Source organism: Carettochelys insculpta, chromosome 13 (genome assembly GCF_033958435.1).
Source record: "Carettochelys insculpta isolate YL-2023 chromosome 13, ASM3395843v1, whole genome shotgun sequence".
Lineage (NCBI taxonomy): Eukaryota > Metazoa > Chordata > Testudines > Carettochelyidae > Carettochelys > Carettochelys insculpta.
Genome location: NC_134149.1, coordinates 34,412,789 through 34,431,012, shown reverse-complemented (window position 1 = coordinate 34,431,012; position 18,224 = coordinate 34,412,789).

Sequence of the window (18,224 nt, the reverse complement as noted above, 5' to 3'; positions counted from 1 at the left end):
GGGTGATTACTGCTGTTCAAACAAAATTGGTTTGCCCCTAAATTCTCCCAAGTGACTCAAGACTACTGTCTGGCTTGCCCTGTCTGCCAAGCCCACAACATGGGCAAACCTGTAAAGACAGTTCCGGCAACCAGACCTCCGCTTTTAGGACTATTCCTGAATTTACAAATAGACTTCATTCAAATGTCCAAATGTCAATCTTTTGCATATGTGCTGGTTATTGCTTGTTTGTTTGTTCCCGGGATGGGTAGAAGCTTATCCATGCAGGAAGGCTGATGCCATTACAGTGGCAGAAAGACTTTTAAATCATTATATCGCATCCTGGGGAATGCCTCTTGTGATCTCCAGTGATGGACAAAGTATTCAAAACTTGGCAAAGTACTACACTATCCTACAGGCACTACATCGTCTGCAACACCCAAGCTGCGTCTACACGTGCACGCTACTTCGAAGTAGCGGCACCAACTTCGAAATAGCGCCCGTCACGTCTACATGCGTCGGGCGCTATTTCGAAGTTAACTTCGACGTTAGGCGGTGAGACGTCGAAGTCGCTAACCTCATGAGGAGATAGGAATAGTGCCCTACTTCGACGTTCAACGTCCAAGTAGGGACCGTGTAGACGATCCGCATCCCGCAACGTCGAAATTGCCGGGTCCTCCATGGCGGCCATCAGCTGGGGGGTTGAGAGATGCTCTCTCTCCAGCCCCTGCAGGGCTCTATGGTCACCGTGGGCAGCAGCCCTTAGCCCAGGGCTTCTGGCTGCTTCTGCGGCAGCTGGGGATCTATGCTGCAGGCACAGGGTCTGCAACCAGTTGTCAGCTCTGTGTATCTTGTGTTGTTTAGTGCAACTGTGTCTGGGAGGGGCCCTTTAAGGGAGCGGCTGGCTGTTGAGTCCGCCCTGTGACCCTGTCTGCAGCTGTGCCTGGCATCCCTATTTCGATGTGTGCTACTTTGACATGTAGACGTTCCCTCGCTGCGCCTATTTCGATGTTGGGCTGAGCAACGTCGAAGTTGAACATCGACGTTGCCGGCCCTGGAGGACGTGTAGACGTTATTCATCGAAATAGACTATTTCGATGTCGCAACATCGAAATAAGCTATTTCGATGTTGGCTGCACGTGTAGACGTAGCCCCAGAGAGCACGGGATCACTAAAGAGACAAAACGGAATTTTAAAAAATAAACTCGCTAAAATATATGAGGACTCTGGTTTAACTTGGGCAGAAGCTCTCCTGATTGCTCTAATGAGCATGAGAGCCACTCCTAACTGAAAAACTGGACTTAGTCCCTGTGAGATTGTGTGTGGTGGCCCATGAAACTGCTGAGTAGCCCAGAAATCGACCAGGCTGATACCACACTTGTCAAAGGAAGCATAGTTAAGTATTGTCAGGAACTTATGAAATGTGTGCAGTCCTGTCATTCACAGGTCAAGGACGCTTTCCAGGAGGCCCCAACTAAGCCATGCCATAAGCTACAACCAGGAGATTGGGTCTGTGTGAAGATCCACCAATGAAAGACTGACTTGGAACCAAGGTGAAAAGGTTCCTACCTCCTTTTGACCACCCATACCACTGTGAAGTGCGAGAGATTGCCCACTTGGATTCATGCCTCCCACTGCAAACCGGTTCCAGCTCCTGTAGAGGAGGGTCCTGAAGAGGAGCTCCACAGATCTTGTACCAGAAACCCAGGTCCAGAAGTAGACGGGGATCAGCACAGGCCTGGTACCAGCAATCCAGACCCAGAAGCAGACGAACCTGAGGGACCAAGACTACAGCACCAGCTGCAGCCCAGGAAACCTGCCAGCGTTAGGCGAAGAAAGCTACGAAGTCCTGAAGAGCAGCCCAAATGGGGCTGGCCAAACACATCCTGCTGAACTTATGTTTAATCCTGTTTTTAATACCTAGTAGTTATAGCCTATGTGGCTCAAACATGTTTATGCTTTTAATGAACCAAATTTCCCAAGAATTTAACACCACAAATTGTTGAATATGTGCTCAGAGCCCTGTACATTCAGAAGTGGGTGTCCCAATGATTCCAGTCCCACTAAATAACACTCAGATGAATGGCACATGGTCTGATGAATTGGGCCAGAATGACACATGGTATGATCTGGATGGCCCTAGATTACATCCTAGTGAGCAGGAGCGGGGTTTGTGCCATGGTGGGAAAGCAATGATGTGTGTATATTACAGACACCAGCAAGGAAGTAAAGGAAGATGCCTCAGAAATTGAAAGAGCTGTGGTGAGCCTAAAGCAGAAAGAAAGTTGGATTATCTGCGGTTGGTTGGGAGGCTGGGTCAGACATTAGAGAACTTGGGTTTTGCAAGGAATAGCATTAGTATTGGTTATATTCTTTTGTGTTTATTTCTGTTTCTTGTTAACCAAACATTGTCTTTCCTATACTCTAAAAATTATGAAACAGGTCCTTACCAACAGGGAAGTGGAGCTAATGATTTTAAGGCATGATGGGGAAGGAAAAAAAAAGGGTGTATGTGAATACTTTAATGGAGATATATCCATGATATGGCTTCTGAGTTAGCCTTTTTAAGGCTAAAAGGGGTAGTTGTGGAAGCCATCTTATATAGAAGCCATTTCTTATTTCTTATTTCTGCACGTACAGAAGAGCTTGAACTTTTCCTCACCTATTTGGGAATGGCAGGGAGGATGAGCTAAGTGGAATGCCTTAATGAACTGTTTGGATTTGGGGCTCTTACTCCCTAGTACCTCTTCCTCCTTGCTGATAACAGTTTTCTCTCTGAAAATGATTGATGTTTCTCTAACTAATTGCTTCTGGCTTTGGACTTGTTTGTGTAAGGGTATAAAATACTAGAGTTATCTGCATCAAACAGCCTTGCTGGACCTGGTTTTACTGGTGTCCAGTTTGGCTCATCTGTTGCCTTATTGAATTCAATAAAGCTGAATGTTAGCCACCTAAACACAGAGAAGTCTTTTGGTCAACAGGAGCAAGCAGCAAGAGCTGGGGTGGTTGGAGGGGCTGCTGAAGTGTCTGTCAGTGGAGCTGGTGGCTGGCTCAGGGGGATGGTGATGGCCTGGGTGAGGGTATAAAGGTAGCTGGCCACCCGGTCCCAGGCCACCCACCCCATTGAGAGCCATTCCTGCAGGAGACGGTACTGATCCTGCCATGTGGCCATGTATGATGCCACAAGGTCCTCTGGGCGGCTGCAACAGTGTGCCCACCTGGTGTGGCTCCCAGTCTTTGGGGGTGTCAACCCATCCCCCTAACCAGCTGCAGGGGAGCTCCCCTGGATGTCTAGGGAGCTCAGTTAGCTCCCAAACATCAAGGCTGTAAAGACATAAGGGAAGAGGGGGACACCCCACTAGTCAAGTGACCAGGCTGTGTGGGCCAGTCGCCCCATCCCTGTCAGCCATCCCTCCCTGCCCATGCGGGTGGATGCCCTGGGGCATCCGGATGTGGAGGGGTCCATGCATGCGTGGGGTCTATGCAGGGCTCAGTCAGCCCCCACCCCATGTCCTCACATGACACATGCCCGGTATGGCTGTCCCTGGGCTCACATGCAGAGATCCGCATACATGGGCCTCTCCTGCATGGCAGCCACGGCCATCCCCGGAGCCCCTGACCTGGGGCCTCTCGTTGTGTGGGCAGCTGCATGTCGGCTGCAGCAGAGGCCAGCTCCCCAACCACCCAGGCCCTGGGGTGCCCAAAACACCCAGCTCTGTCTCAGGATGCCTTGGGAGCCCTGGACAGAGATGGCCTGGTTCGTGCACTCTGAGGGCACCATGATGAAGCGCGTCCCTTCGTTGCAGCACTCCCCATTGCTGTTCCCCTCCTACCGCTTAGGCTCCAGGTGCGGGGAGGGTGATGTTGCCGAAGGCCTCAGCTCTGGCTCCTTGACCTCCTTCTCCTGCTGTGCTGTGTCCAGGGCCTGTTCTGGGGGACCTGTCTCCCTCACCCCAAGGAGCTGGTCAAACCCATGGTAGTAGGGGAAGTTGGCAGGCACTACCCCTGACTGCATCCCTCGCCTTGGCATAGGCCTGATGCAGCTCCTTCACCTTCAAGTGTACATCCTCAGGGGTCCGGGAGGGGTACTCCCTTGAGTCAGAGTCTGGGCAAGTTGGGTGAAGGTAGCTGTGTTCTGCTTCCGGCGCTTGATGTACAGCAGGACCTCCTTATCCCCTCTGATGGCCAGGAGGTCATGGACCTCAGGCTCCATACTTATAGGGCCTCTCTTCTTGATTGGCTGGCTGGAGTCCTGTTCCTGGTGCCCTGGGATCCATGGGTGTCATGGGAGTCCTGGCTGCTGGCCAGGAATCCAAGAGAAGCTTTTCTGGGGTTCCAAGGGGTGCTGGAGGGTGTGGCTGCTGGAGCTCATGCTCCTGAGGTTGCCAGCACACACTCAGATTCCTGCACGGGGTTTCTGGGTCCCTGAAGCTTTAAAAGTGTCCAGAGCTGGAAATCACAGAACCCTGCTGGTGCTAGCCAGGGTGTCTCTGTGCTCTAGATGGCCAGCACCATGGAGGACTTGTTATTTCAAAATAGCGACCAGAGGAGCGATTACACACATTTCCTTTAAAAATTAATTTCAAAGTCAGGTGCTGTTCCCAATATGGGAATGGAACAATACTTTTGAAATGTGCACATTGTTATTTAAATATTAATTTTGAAAGGAGCAAGTTGTATGTAGTTGCTCTCCTGCGAATTTCAAAACAGCTCCTCTTTTCAAAATTAATTTTGAAGTTAAATCCCCGTGTGGCCACAGCCATAGAAGTGCCCAAATGAAGAGAAAATGTGATAAACATCAGAATATCTCCTATTCAAAGTGAGCAGAGATGTCTTTTTTTTTTTTTTGAATTTCATGCTATCTTGTGTATCCTCTTCCTTGCTGCATATAGGGTTATGTCTACACAACATCCTAACCTTGAAATAAGCTATAAAGTTCTGTTTTGAGGCATCCCTGTACTCCTCTTGCAAGGCTACTATAGCAAAATGAGGAAATACTCAAACAAGGCAGTCAGTAATTTAGAATAATTCATTTTGAAAGGACAATGTTGTGTGTACATTTCTAAGATTTCTACCACGCTACCACCCCTTCCCCATTTACACAGAAACCAGCTGTATTTTACGGTCACTTGCTCTGCCTTGTGGCTGACTGTAGTGAACTTCAGGATGCACAGATACTTGTGCCTCTCTGCTAACAATCTGATATCACTTGGCACAGCAGAGCACCCTAGATGAGTTGTGTATTTTTCCATTTCTGTCCCATTTCTGTTGAAATGAATTTGCTTGAAGATGTTACGAACCAATGATTAACCTTTTTTTCACCCTGTCACTTATTCAGCTTTCTAGTTCTTAGATTGTGCTTAGATTGCTGAAGAGGAATTGTATCTGCTGCTATCCGCCTCTTTGCACTACTGACTTCCTGGACATTCATAATGGAACATTTTTATATTTTGGGTGCGTCTACACTAGCCGACCACCTTGAAGCAGCCGGCACAACGTCAAAATAATGCACTTTGCGTCTACATGCGCCATGCGCTATTTCAACGTTGAAATCGACGTTAGGCTGCAAGACATTGAAATCCCTATGCCTATCCGAAGATGGGAATAGCACCCTACTTTGATGTTCAACATGGAAGTAGGGTGTGTGTAGACGATTCATGTCCCGCTACTTCAAAATAGTGGGGGTCTTCCATGGCGGCAATCACCTGAGGGGTTGAGACATCCTAGCTGCGTCTACACGTGCACGCTACTTCGAAGTAGCGGCACTAACTTCGAAATAGCGCCCGTCACGTCTACACGCGTCGGGCGCTATTTCGAAGTTAACTTCGATGTTAGGCGGCGAGACGTCGAAGTCGCTAACCCCATGAGCGGATAGGAATAGCGCCCTACTTCGACGTTCAACGTCGAAGTAGGGACAGTGTAGACGATCCGCGTCCCGCAACGTCGAAATTGCTGGGTCCTCCATGGCGGCCATCAGCTGGGGGGTTGAGAGATGCTCTCTCTCCAGCCCCTGCAGGGCTCTATGGTCACCGTGGGCAGCAGCCCTTAGCCCAGGGCTTCTGGCTGCTGCTGCTGCAGCGGGAGATTCATGCTGCATGCACAGGGTCTGCAACTCGTTGTCAGCTCTGTGCGTCTTGTGCTGTTTAGTGCAAGTGTGTCTGGGAGGGGCCCTTTAAGGGAGCGGCTGGCTGTTGAGTCCGCCCTGTGACCCTGTCTGCAGCTGTGCCTGGCACCCTTATTTCGATGTGTGCTACTTTGACGTGTAGACGTTCCCTCGCTGCGCCTATTTCGATGTTGGGCTGAGCAACGTCGAAGTTGAACATCGACGTTGCCGGCCCTGGAGGACGTGTAGATGTTATTCATTGAAATAGACTATTTCGATGTTGGGTGCACGTGTAGACGTAGCCCCTGTCCAGGCCCAGCGGGACTCTATGATCACCACATGCAGCAGCCCTTAAAGCACCACATACCCGGATTCCCTACAGCCAGAAGCTGAGAGTGTGCAGGCAGCAGCACTTGCACATGCTAGCCCTGAAAGCTTTCTAGAGGCCCCAAACATCCCAATTCAGCCATGGCATCCAGCCAACCCCCCCGAGAGCCTCCAGGGCTCCCCCCCGAGGGGACCCGGGGACCCCCAGCAGCCAAATGGGGGCCAAAAAGTGACAGGGCCTCTCCTGGTCAGAGGCCAAGCTCTGAGACCTGCTGGGGCTCTGGGGTGAGGAGGAGGTGCTCCACATGATGGGGAGCAAGCGGCGGAATGCAGAAACATTTGCCTGACTGGCCAAGGGCCTGGCCACCTGGGGCCACCCTGCCTGCGCTCCAGCTCACATCTGGAGCAAGGTGAAGGAGTTGTGGCAGGGTTATGCCTGGGCCCGGGACTTGGCCAGCTGGTCTGGGGCCACTCCCCGCCACTTGCCCTATTACAGTGAGCTCAGAGCCATCCTGAGCCCCTGGGACACCTCCTCTCCCCAGGTCACACTGGACACCGCAGCCGAGGAGTTCCAGCAGGTGTCAGAGCCGGAGTCCAGCCCCGAGGCCAGCCCCACTCCCCAGGGCTCACCCGAGGAGCCACCCCTTGGGACAGCGGAGGAGGGGGTCCAGCAGTGAAAAGTGGGGACTGCTCATAGACCTCCCCTTCCAGAGCGCCAGCCAGATGTCTGCCTACTGGGGTTCCCCCGACTGTGGCAGTGGACAGTCAGGTACGTACCCCAGAGGGCACACACCATGGGCCATGGGACGGGGCACCAGACACGACCGGGGGCCCCACACACCCCCAGCGGACTGCCACCCACAACTGCTTAGCCACAGCACAGTCTCAGGATGGCAGCATAGCCATTAGTGCTCATCAGCACCTACAACCATGGACAGCACTGTGCCCTAACCCTGGGGATGGGGGGACCAGGCAATGGGGCCACCTAACAGGGACACCACACCCACCAGTGGGGGTTGGAGACCCAGCACCCATGGGGAGATGGGGGGGCATGGGGCGCATGCCAGGACATGGTACTAACAGCCTTCCCCTCCCTCTCTCCCTGTCTGTAGCTGCACCATTTGAGGCCCCAGGCAGCCAGGCACCCTCCATGGTCCCCGAGAGCCCACCAGAGGTCAGGCACTGCCAGCGCTTGGGGACACCACTGAGGCTAGCAGGATGGGCACGCCACCGCTGGATCCAGGGAATGGTCCCCAGGGACTCCCAGCCCCTGGCAGCTCTCTGGCGGGAGGCAGAGGTGGCCAACGATCAGCTCCACTCCGATCAGGAGGCGTCCACCTTGTGCTGGGCAGTGTGGCAGGAATTCAGGGGCATATTCCTGGACGTAGCCAGGTCGCTCCGGGAGTCCGTCACCTGGCACCTGCCCCCCGCTGCTTCCCTCCCTGCCACTGCACCCAATACCCCCCCTGCTGCCCCACCTACCTCACTTGCCTGCTGCCTTGCATGCCAGGCCACCTGCCACCCCACCTGAAAGCCTCCAGGACCGGACCCCACTGGGGCTGAAGACTGGTGGGTGGAGGCTTCCTGGCCGTAGCTTCTGATCCTCCTGGCCCCCCGCCGGCCACACCAGGGACTGTGGACAAGGGGGCAGGGGCATGGTCCGTACCTGCTGGGGGTCGCACCCCTCTACCCCCACCCCAAATTGATGGGCCAATGGGTGAACCATCTGCTGGCCCTCCATTTGTATATAATTGTCCCCCTTGTATATAGTTGTCCCCCTCTGTATATTGGTTCCAGTTTTTGTTGTGCACATAAGACAGTTTTAGCAGTATTCAATAATCCACAGTTTTGTTTTTCAAAGAATTTGAGACGTGTGCTTGTTCAGGAGATGGTGTGTGGGCAGTGGAGGCAGTGTGCGGGCAGTGGGGGCAGTGTGTGGGAGGCCCTCTGGGGAAGGCCAGGGAGGTGCTCAGAGGTCCCCCTGATCAAAATTGGCCCTCAGAGCCTCGCAGACCTGCACCCCCTTGTGGTGGGCCTGGCAACTGGCTGTGGCGGCTGGCTGGGGGGAAGCTCATGCCAGCGTCGACTGCCCACCCCTGAACGAAGACCTCCCCCTTGCTCTCAACCATGTTGTGGAGCATGCAGCATGCTCCCACAACCTAGGGAATGTTTTGGTGGCCAAGGTCCAGGTGGGCAAGTAGGCACCACCACTGGCCCTTCAAGCAGCCAAAGATCCTCTCCACCACCAGGTGGGTGTGGTTCAGTCGAGTGTTGTAGCACTCCTGGCTGGTGGTGAGGTGGCAAGCGTACAGGTGCATGAGCCAGGGCTGGTAGGGGTAGGCCGCATCTGCCCCGAGGCAGAGGGTCATGGTGGTGCCCCCGTCTCCAGACAGCGGCACAGACCCAAGTTCTGGAAGACACGGGTGTCATGTGCACAGCCAGGCCAGCCCATGTACGCATCCTGGAAGCAGCCCCGGCTGTCCACCATGGCCTGCAGGACCACAGACTGGTAGCCCCTCCGGTTGATGTATCTTCCTCCGCTCTAGTTGAGGGCATGGATGGGGATGTTGGTCCCATCTAGGGCCCCAAAACAGTTTGGGAACCCTATGTCAGCAAATCTGGTGACAGCTGCATCCAGGCCCCTGACTCGGATGACCCTCTGGAGCAGCATGGCATTGATTCCATGGGCCACCTGTGGTGGGGGACATGAACACCATGAGGGTGTGCAGGTGCCCCAGGTCCCTCCCCCTGGAACTCCTTCCCGGGCACCTCCCCGGCAACCCCCTGTCCACCCCCTCCCTCCCAGGGCACTCCTCTCTCTTCCCGGCCCCACACCCATCCCCCTCCCTCCCTGGCACCCCTCTCTCCCTGGCCCTACACCTGGGTCCCCCTCCATGGCCCCCTGCCCCCCAGTGGGTGCATGCCTAGGCCTCCTTACCTTCATGATGATGGCCCCGACCGTGGCCTTTCCCACTCCAAACTGGGGTCCCATGGAGTGGTAGCTGTCTGGGTTGGCCAGCTTCCAGACAGCTATTGCAACCCTCTTCTCAATGGGGAGGGTGTGCCGCATCCAGGTGTCTTGGTGCCTCAGTTGGTGGGGGGTGAGCCACTGGCATTGCTCCAGGAAGGTCTGGAGTCACATGTCATCATCCCACTCCCCCATGACCAGCTGCTCCCGCCACTCAGAGCTGGTGGGATAGCTCCAGAGGTGGTGGAGCACCCGGTGGGGGAGGAACAGGGGAGCCCAATGGTCAGGGGCATCCCCATCTGCCCCCCCAGGAGGGCCCCCCTTCCAGGAGTTGCTGGATGGCCTCTCATAAAGCATCTAGCAGGGCGCTTTCTCCCTGGGTGACAACCTAGAAGGCTTCCAGGTTTTGCTGCTGCTGCTGCTGCTGCTGCTGCTGCTGCTGAGGGTCCATTGCTGCTGTGCATCAGTCTGTGAGAGTGTGGCTATTGCTCTGCATACCTTGTGCTGTGCAGGCTGGGTGTGTCTGGAAGGAGCCCTTTAAAGGAGCGGCTTGGTGTTGCCCCAGAAGGGCTAGTCCAGCTTGCGACCCCATCTGCTTGCTTTCCTGGCCCCTTATTTCGACAGGGAGCGCTTGTGTGTGTGGACGCTCCATGTTTCCTTCCAGGGTGGCTCCTTTCAATGTTTCCTGTCGCTACTTCAACGTTGAATATCGACGGCACCAGCCCCAGAAGATGTGTGGACGATACGCGTCAAAGTAGCCTAGTTCAATGTTGTTACTTCGAAATAGGCTACTTTGACGTAGTGTCCTAGTGTAGACTTAGCCTTTGTGATACTTCCCACTAGACATATTGATCAGGGACAATTATTTTCCATAAGCTTATTTTTGGGTGTGGATTTTTGTTGTTGTTGCCAGTGCCCTATGAATTTGAATAATTGACACAGTGCAGGAGGACGTACTTTATTTTTTGCATCTGAAACAATCCTTTGGTGTTTTTTGCCAAGTTCATATCCACTGTAACCTGACTGAAAGCCAAAAACACATTCGCCTATGTAAGCTTATGCCAATGCTTACTATCAGACACATTACACTGTAACACTATCTTTCATTGTAAAATAGCCATACTTAGCACATGAATTGGCACCATTCCCCTCTCTTGAGACACTGTGGATAACCAATTAAGGGTGGGGTTTTTTTCCCCTATTTTGTGGGAAAATATGGTAGCCCAGAGCTTAAAAAAATAATAAAAATAATTATTCATATAAAATGTGTATGATGAATGACAGTATTAGTTGGATAAATTATTCAGAATGAACATTCAGCTCCACCACATTCCATCCTGATTTTCTGTACTTTAAGGTCCCCACATCTGTGAACTTAATGGGACTGGAACTCCAGCAGCCACCGCTTCCCCAGGGTTCTGGGTCTGGGAGCACCAGCGGCCACCGCTTCTCCTGGACCGGGAGCACCAGTGGCCGTCACTTCCCCAGGGCTTTGGAGCCGGGAGCACCAACCCTGGTATTTGCAACAATCAACATTCACTAGGGTTCTGAACATGGACCTCTCATGAATGTTGAGACCCTACGGTTTGCATAAACTAGGGTAGATCAGTATCATCCTCTCCGGGAAAAAGGGAGATGCCTATGTGAAACTGATTTAAATGAGAGAACTACACCCTGTCCTGTACAACACACATGGGCTGATCCTTCATCATTGATATCCATCATCCCTGTCAGTCGTAGCTGGGATAGTTCTGTTGGGAACAAACAGCTTCGTACCACATATACATATGTATAAAAGTACTATTGCAACAACTGAACATTTTCGAATGGTCCATGAAACACAAACCCGACTGTGTTGCTGTTTTTTCTTTTAAGAAAATAGTTTCCTTTCCATCATTCTCACAGCCATTGAGACCAGATATGTTCTTGAAGAAGATATAAGCCAAAATACATTGTGAATTTATACTTTGAGGATTTCTCTGTTTTGACTATGACTTTGGATCTCTCTAACTAATTTCAAGCTCTCATTCTAACCTTTTTTTTTTAAAAAAGCAATTCACTTACCTACTTGGAGATGTATTTTCAAAGGTGTTTGGGTACCTAAAATACAGATAGTGGATCCTAGTGAAATTTCCAGAAGTACATGAGGAGGTCAGGTTCCTGGCTTCTGTGTATTTCAGTGATTGTTAGGTGTCCAGCCTACTTTCAAAACCACTTAGTCCAACCTAAGTGCTTTTGAAAAACCAGTGAGGTACCTATTTGGATCTACAGGTGTCTAAATCGTATTAAGTTGCTGTGATGGAGATCGAGCTTGGCTATAAGGAAATACTATTTCATTAGGAAGATGGTGAAGCACTGGAATGGGTTACCAAGGGAAGAAGTGGAATCTCTATCCTTAGATTTTTTTTTAAGTCCTGGCTTGATAAAGCCCTGAAAGAGATTTTGCTATGATTGGTCCTGCATGTTGCAGGGGGTTGGTCTTAATGACCTCCTGAGGTCTCTTCCAACTCTATGATCCTATGATTCTATAAACCAGAGAAAATCTGGACTTTTGCAGTCTAAGTGAAGTTGCAGCAGATCTTCTCTTGAGGTCCACATTTGAGGTCAAACCATACTTAAGTCTATCATTGACATACAGATCCAGATCAAAACTCAGTGAGTATTGCAAGATTACCATTTAATTTCCTATTTATGTGTATGCATTCAAATCTTAATACAGGACCTCATACTTACATTTGCGCAGAAATAACTATTTTGTTTGCAGCTATATTCTTCTTTGAGAAAGCAACAGCTGTGTGATGTTGATTTATGAATGAAGAAAGGAAAAACAACTACATATGTTAGAGCTGACACTGGCTGGGAGGCTTCCTTGCAGTGACTCTTAGATGGGAAGAAGTTAAATGCAGTCAGTTTAACATTCTAAATACTGAAGATTGTGTTTTGGTGAAAATATCAATTCAGAAAAGGGTTCTTCTGTAGCAAAGCTTGGTGCACATCACTCACTATGTATATACCTTTTGTCTTGTACTAAGCATGACTATCCATAGAATAACCACAGTAGTGTGTGTTGTACAACTACAATACACACATAGATCTGATTCACCTTTATGTGACTACAGTTTTATGCTGGTGTAAGTCCACTGAAATCATAGATGTGATGAAGTTACATTGGCATAAAACTGAAAGGAATGCAATGGACTCAGGTCCAGAGTGTTTAGTCCTTACATGTGAAAATGAAGAATCAGGGTCAGATTCTTAGCTAGTGTCATGGAAGGTAACAGAGCTATAATGATTTCAATATCTGAGGGCCTAGTCTTCAAAGTCTTGAAATTCTTCTTCTGGACTCCAGTTCAGCAAAGCATTTAGGCTCGTGCTTAAATTCCACTAGAGACCATCAAAATAAAAAAGCAGTAAAGTAGCACTTTAAAGACTAACAACAGACTATGGTCTGGCTGTGGTCTGAAGAAGTGGATCTGTCTCACAAAAGCTCATCACCTAATAAATTATTTTGTTAGTCTTTAAAGTGCTACTTTACTGCTTTTTTGTTTTGATAGTATATAGACTAGCACGGCTTTCTCTCTGTCACTAGAGACCATATTTCCCAAATAGGAATGAACTGTTAAATTGGTACCTAGCTTACAAGAAATTCTTACTAACCTTGATAGAGTCTTTTCTGTAATTTAAAAAAAAATTATATCTGCACGGAACTGATTGGGACCAATTCTCTCACACTGATTTCATGCTACAGTAGTGCATTTCACTGACTTCAGTAGATTTCCTCCTGATTTCCAGCACTTTGAGTTGGAAGAGAACATAGACATATGATATCTTACAGTATTACATTGAAAATCCCTGTTGGCTCAAAAAGCATTAACATGTACTTTCTGCATGCATGATGGATGGGCAAACACATGCAAATAACAATGTACATTTGTACAACCAAAAATATGTGGCCAATCTGTATGCTGTGGCCCTGGAGACACGGCGTGTAGCAGCACTTTTCTGGCTATGTAGAGTAGCCAGTTAAGGAGGTGGAAAAAGGGATATGGTGCTGCAGAAAATGGACAGTCAGCAAAACATCAGGAGGCTCCTCTGGTCTGGGGCAAAAGTGGGAAATGAGGTGGAAGTGAAGGCATTCTCTCCTCCAGCAACATCCTTAGTCCAGCATGATTTTAATTAGCTGGACATTGGTGTGGCCAAGTTTCCTATGGCGCCATAAAGTTGGTTTACAATCACCAGGCCTGGCTGTCAGTGTTCCATGCTGTTATTTAGCTGCAATTTACCCCTAAATGTCTTCTAAGAGCCCAGTTAGCAGTGGAAGTCTTGATGATGTGTTTGAAAATATTGACCTCCCATGGTTAGGCAAATTCTCTCATCCTGCATGCGTCAGATCCTGAGGGTGCTGAACAAGAGAGATTCAGCCTGTAATTGCAAGTTGCACTCTGACATACACTATTTCTGCACTAAAGAGTTTCTGCATTCTTTTAAGTATATTTATGTCTCTCTGCAGCCACAGGCACCTTTATTTTAGTTTCAGAGAGACATTGCTTCTCCCCATTTCTCTGACAACTCCAACAGGAGCCACATTTTACGTTATTTTAAATAATTTCTAAATATAGCATTAATGCAGGAACATTTCCAAAGATGATAATCTCTTTAGCAAAGAACTTCCTGAAACTGTATTCCCTGTTGCCTAACAGTGCCAGTGAATATCCAGTTACGCACAGTAGCACACTGCCTCTGTTTCAAGACTTGCAGGAGGTGTCTTTTTTTCTCTGCTTTTTTAAGCCAGCTTCTAGCGCTTTTCCTAGATCCCTGCTGCTAAATAGGCTATATTGTCAATATATAGCCAAAGGCAACTTCACTGCCTCAGTACTGCAGCTACTTAGGTTCCATCAAAACCTGAAACCAGACTTTGGTTTTGCCGGAAGACAAATTTGCCCCCATTTTAAAATATTCTTTCATTCTCTGTGGCTGACATTGTAGGTTTCAGGTTTGAGTCTGTTCTATTGAGATTTTGCTAACAGGGATGCTATTTTTTATATTATTTGTGTGTGGGTGTTCATGTTAAAATTATTTAATATTTGTCGAATCTTCTTCACTATTTCCCTCCTGCTTAGTGCAGTAAAAGTAACAAAAATTACATCATTCACAATTATTTTACTGGTAAGCTTGTTCTCCTACTTTGGGGGACTGGTGTAATCCTAGGTATTGGCCTAATTATCATCAGAACCATGTGCCTAATATGTTATTGACTCCCTTTAGCTTAATTTTGTTTGTTTGCTGTATCATTTTACAGTAGCATTTAGAGGCCATGAATCAAGATTGGGGTAAAATTATCAAAAAGCACCTAAGTGACTAAGCAGCTCATCCCATTTTCAAAAATATCTTTGGCCCTATGATCAAACAATGGAGCCTTGGCACCAAAGTCATTTTTGGAAATATACACTTATTTTCATCCTTTTTCACAGCACTATGACCTTTTACCTTTTATTTCTTAGCAACCAAAAAAGGGGGCACAACCAACCCACAATACCTTTCACCCATTCTCTCTACTCACAGCATCAACTACACGTGTCAACAAAAAGAAGCATCACTGAAAGGGGCAGCGTGATCTTGGAAGAAAGAAATCCAGCCAGACTCTTCTAAGCATATGTTGAAAAATTAGCTCTGTGCCTTAAATATCGAGTCTGTTCTGGTAAGGCTATGGTCTGAAGAAGTGGGTTTGTCCCACAAAAGCTCACCACCTAATAAATTAATTTGTTGGTCTTTAAAGTGCTACTTGACTGTTTTCGGTTTTGTCTCGTTAAATTAGGTGTTAGTTTCCCTTCCTGCCCTGCTTTATTTGTAGCTGATTCTGACTTCTTTGCCACATTACTTGTAATCACTTAAAATCTTTCAGTAATTAAACTTAACTTTCTCTAGTGTGTCCACATCCTTTCTGTAATGGGGTCCCCAGAAGTGGCCACAATACTTCAGATGCAGCCTCAACTGTGCTGAATAAAGGGCACTATTTACTTCCCTAGATCTGATGAAAATACTCCTACTAATGCACTGCACTATGACATTCGCTATCTTGGCTACAAGGGAACAATGTTGACCTTTACCCAGGTTCTCATTCACTGTAATCCACAGGTCCTTTTCTGCAGAGCTGCTTCTCAGCTGGTCAGATCCCAGCAATGCTTCGGACTCTTCTGTCCCAACTGTAGGACTATGCACTTGTCCTTGTTGAATCTCATCAGATTTTTTTTGGCCCACTCTATCAATTTGTCGATCTTTTCCTGAACCTTATCCAAACCCTCCAGCATATCAACCTCTCCCGCTAGTTTAGTGTCATCAGCAATTTTGCTGAGGGTGCAAACCATCCCCTCATCTAGGTCATTAACAAAGATGTTGAAAAAACTTGGCCCCAGAACCAACCCTTGGGGTACTCTGCCTGATAGTGGCCGCAACCAAACATACAGCCATTGATCACTACCCATTGAACCTGACAACTTTGCCAGATTTCTGTCCCCCTTACAGTCCATTTATCTAATCTATTATTTTTTAAACTTGCTGGCAAATGTGCTGTGGAAGGCCATACCAAAAGCTTTCCTAAAGTCAAGGTTTATGATAGCTGCCACTATCCCCATATCCACATAGCCAGTTACCTTGTCATAGAGGGCAGTCAAGTTGGTCAACATGACTTGCCCTTGGTGAATACATGCTGACTATTCCTGATCACTTTCCCCTCTTCCAAGAGCTTCAAAATGGATTCCTTGAGTATTTCCTGCATGATGTTTCTAGGGAGTGAGGTGAGGCTGACTGGTCTGTAACTCCCTGTGTAACACCAGCCAACTCAGGTTGCCAGCATTAGGGATTGACCCTACAATCATAAAGGCTAAAGCCCTATACACTATCATGAGCAGAAGGCCAAGTGGCTTTCCACCAAGGCTGCAGAGCACAGACTTCACTTATCCTATGATGAGGTCTTAGTGCCTCTGGGTACTACATGCTTCCCTGGGCTGAGGAAGCACATCCTGAGCTTCTGAGACCTTCCAGCAGTTCATCCCAGATGATCCCCCAATTGTAATGCTGACAGACCTGGACTGCTGGCACCAGGGACTGAACTTGCAGTTTATATGGGCTAATGCTCATGTAGTAGCATACAGAGCTTTAACCCCCTGTGATTTCAGGTTCAATCCCTGGTGCCAGCAACCTGGGTCTATTGGTGTTACAAATGGGGGCATGCCTGGAACAAACTGCTAGAAGGTCTCAGAAGCTTAGGATGGGCTTCTTTAGCCCAGGGAAGCATGTAGTACCCAGAGGCAGGGAGAACTCATACAAGGGTGAGTGATGTCTCTGCTCTACAGGCTTGGTTGTGAGCTAGCTGGGATTTAGCTCATGTGGTAGAGCATAGGGCTTTAGTTCGTATAATTGCAGGTTCAATACCTGATGCCAGCAACCTAAGTTTGCTAGCCTTACACCTCAAATCTCCTTTATCCCTTTTTTTTAAAGATGGGTACTACATTTGCCTTTTTCCAACTCTCTGGGGCATTGCCCGCTCACTATGAGTTTTCAAAGATAATGGCCAACAGTTCTGCAATCACAGCAGCCAACCCTCTGTGCTCTTGGATGCATTTGATCAAGCCCCTTGGATTTGTATATGTCCAGTTTTTCTAAATAGTTCTTAACCTGTTCTTTCTCCACTGAGACCTGCCCTCCTCCTTCTCAAACTCTGCTGCCTAGTGCAGCACTCTGGGAGCTGACACTCTCTGTGTAGATAGAGGCAAAAAAGTACTTTAGCTTTTCCCATGTTGTCTCTTTACCTCCCTCATTCAGTAAGAGCACATTCCCTTTCACATGTCTCGCTAGCTACAACTCAGGCAGTGCTTTGGTTTTCCTGATTACATGCCCTGCATTCTTGCCTAGTCATCTTTCCAAGACTCCACCTCTTATAAGCTTACTTTTTTGCATTTAAGCTCCTCAGAGATTTGTCTGTTAAACCAGACTGGTTGCCTACCATATCTGGCTTATTTTTACTGTGCATTGGGATGATGTGGTCCCACGACTTTAGTGAGGTTTCTTTAAAATACAGCCTTCTCTCCGGGAATCCTTTTTCCCTCATGTTAACTTCCCAGGGGACCCTCACCATCAGTTGCCTGAGGGAGTCAAAGTCTGCTTTTTTAAAGTCAAGGGACTCCATTTTTCTGCTCTCTTTTTGTCCTTTTGCCAGGATCCTGAACTCCACCATCTCAAAGTCATTATTCCCTAGGTTGCCACCTGCTTCTATTTCCACTGCCAATTCCTTCCCATTTGTGAGCAGCAGGCCAAGCTGAGCATGGCCCCTGGTTAGCTTCTTCAGCACTTGCTCCAGGGAGTTGTCCCCAACATTATCCTAAAACTTCCTGGATTGTCTGTTTATGTTTGTATTGGTTTCCCAGAAGATGTTAGGATAATAGAAGTCCATTATGAGGACTAGGGCCTGTGATCTGGATGCTTCTGTCAGTTGTCTACCTCATTTGGTCGTCTATAGCAAACACCAACCACAACATCATCCTCATTGTGCCTGCCTCTATACTTAACCCAAAGACCCTCGATAGGCTTTTCTACCATTTTATACTAGAGCACTGAGCAATGGTACTGCTGTCTTACCTACAGTGCAGTTCCACCAACTTTTCTTCCCTGCCTGTCCTTCCTGAACAGTTTATACCCTTCTGTTACAGTGCTCCAATCATGTGAGACATCCTACCAACTCTCCATCATTTCAACCACATCATAATTCCTTGAGTGTGCCAGGACTTCCAATTCTTCTTACTTGTTTCCCAGTCTTCTTGCATTTCTGTATAGACACCTAAGCTAACAAGC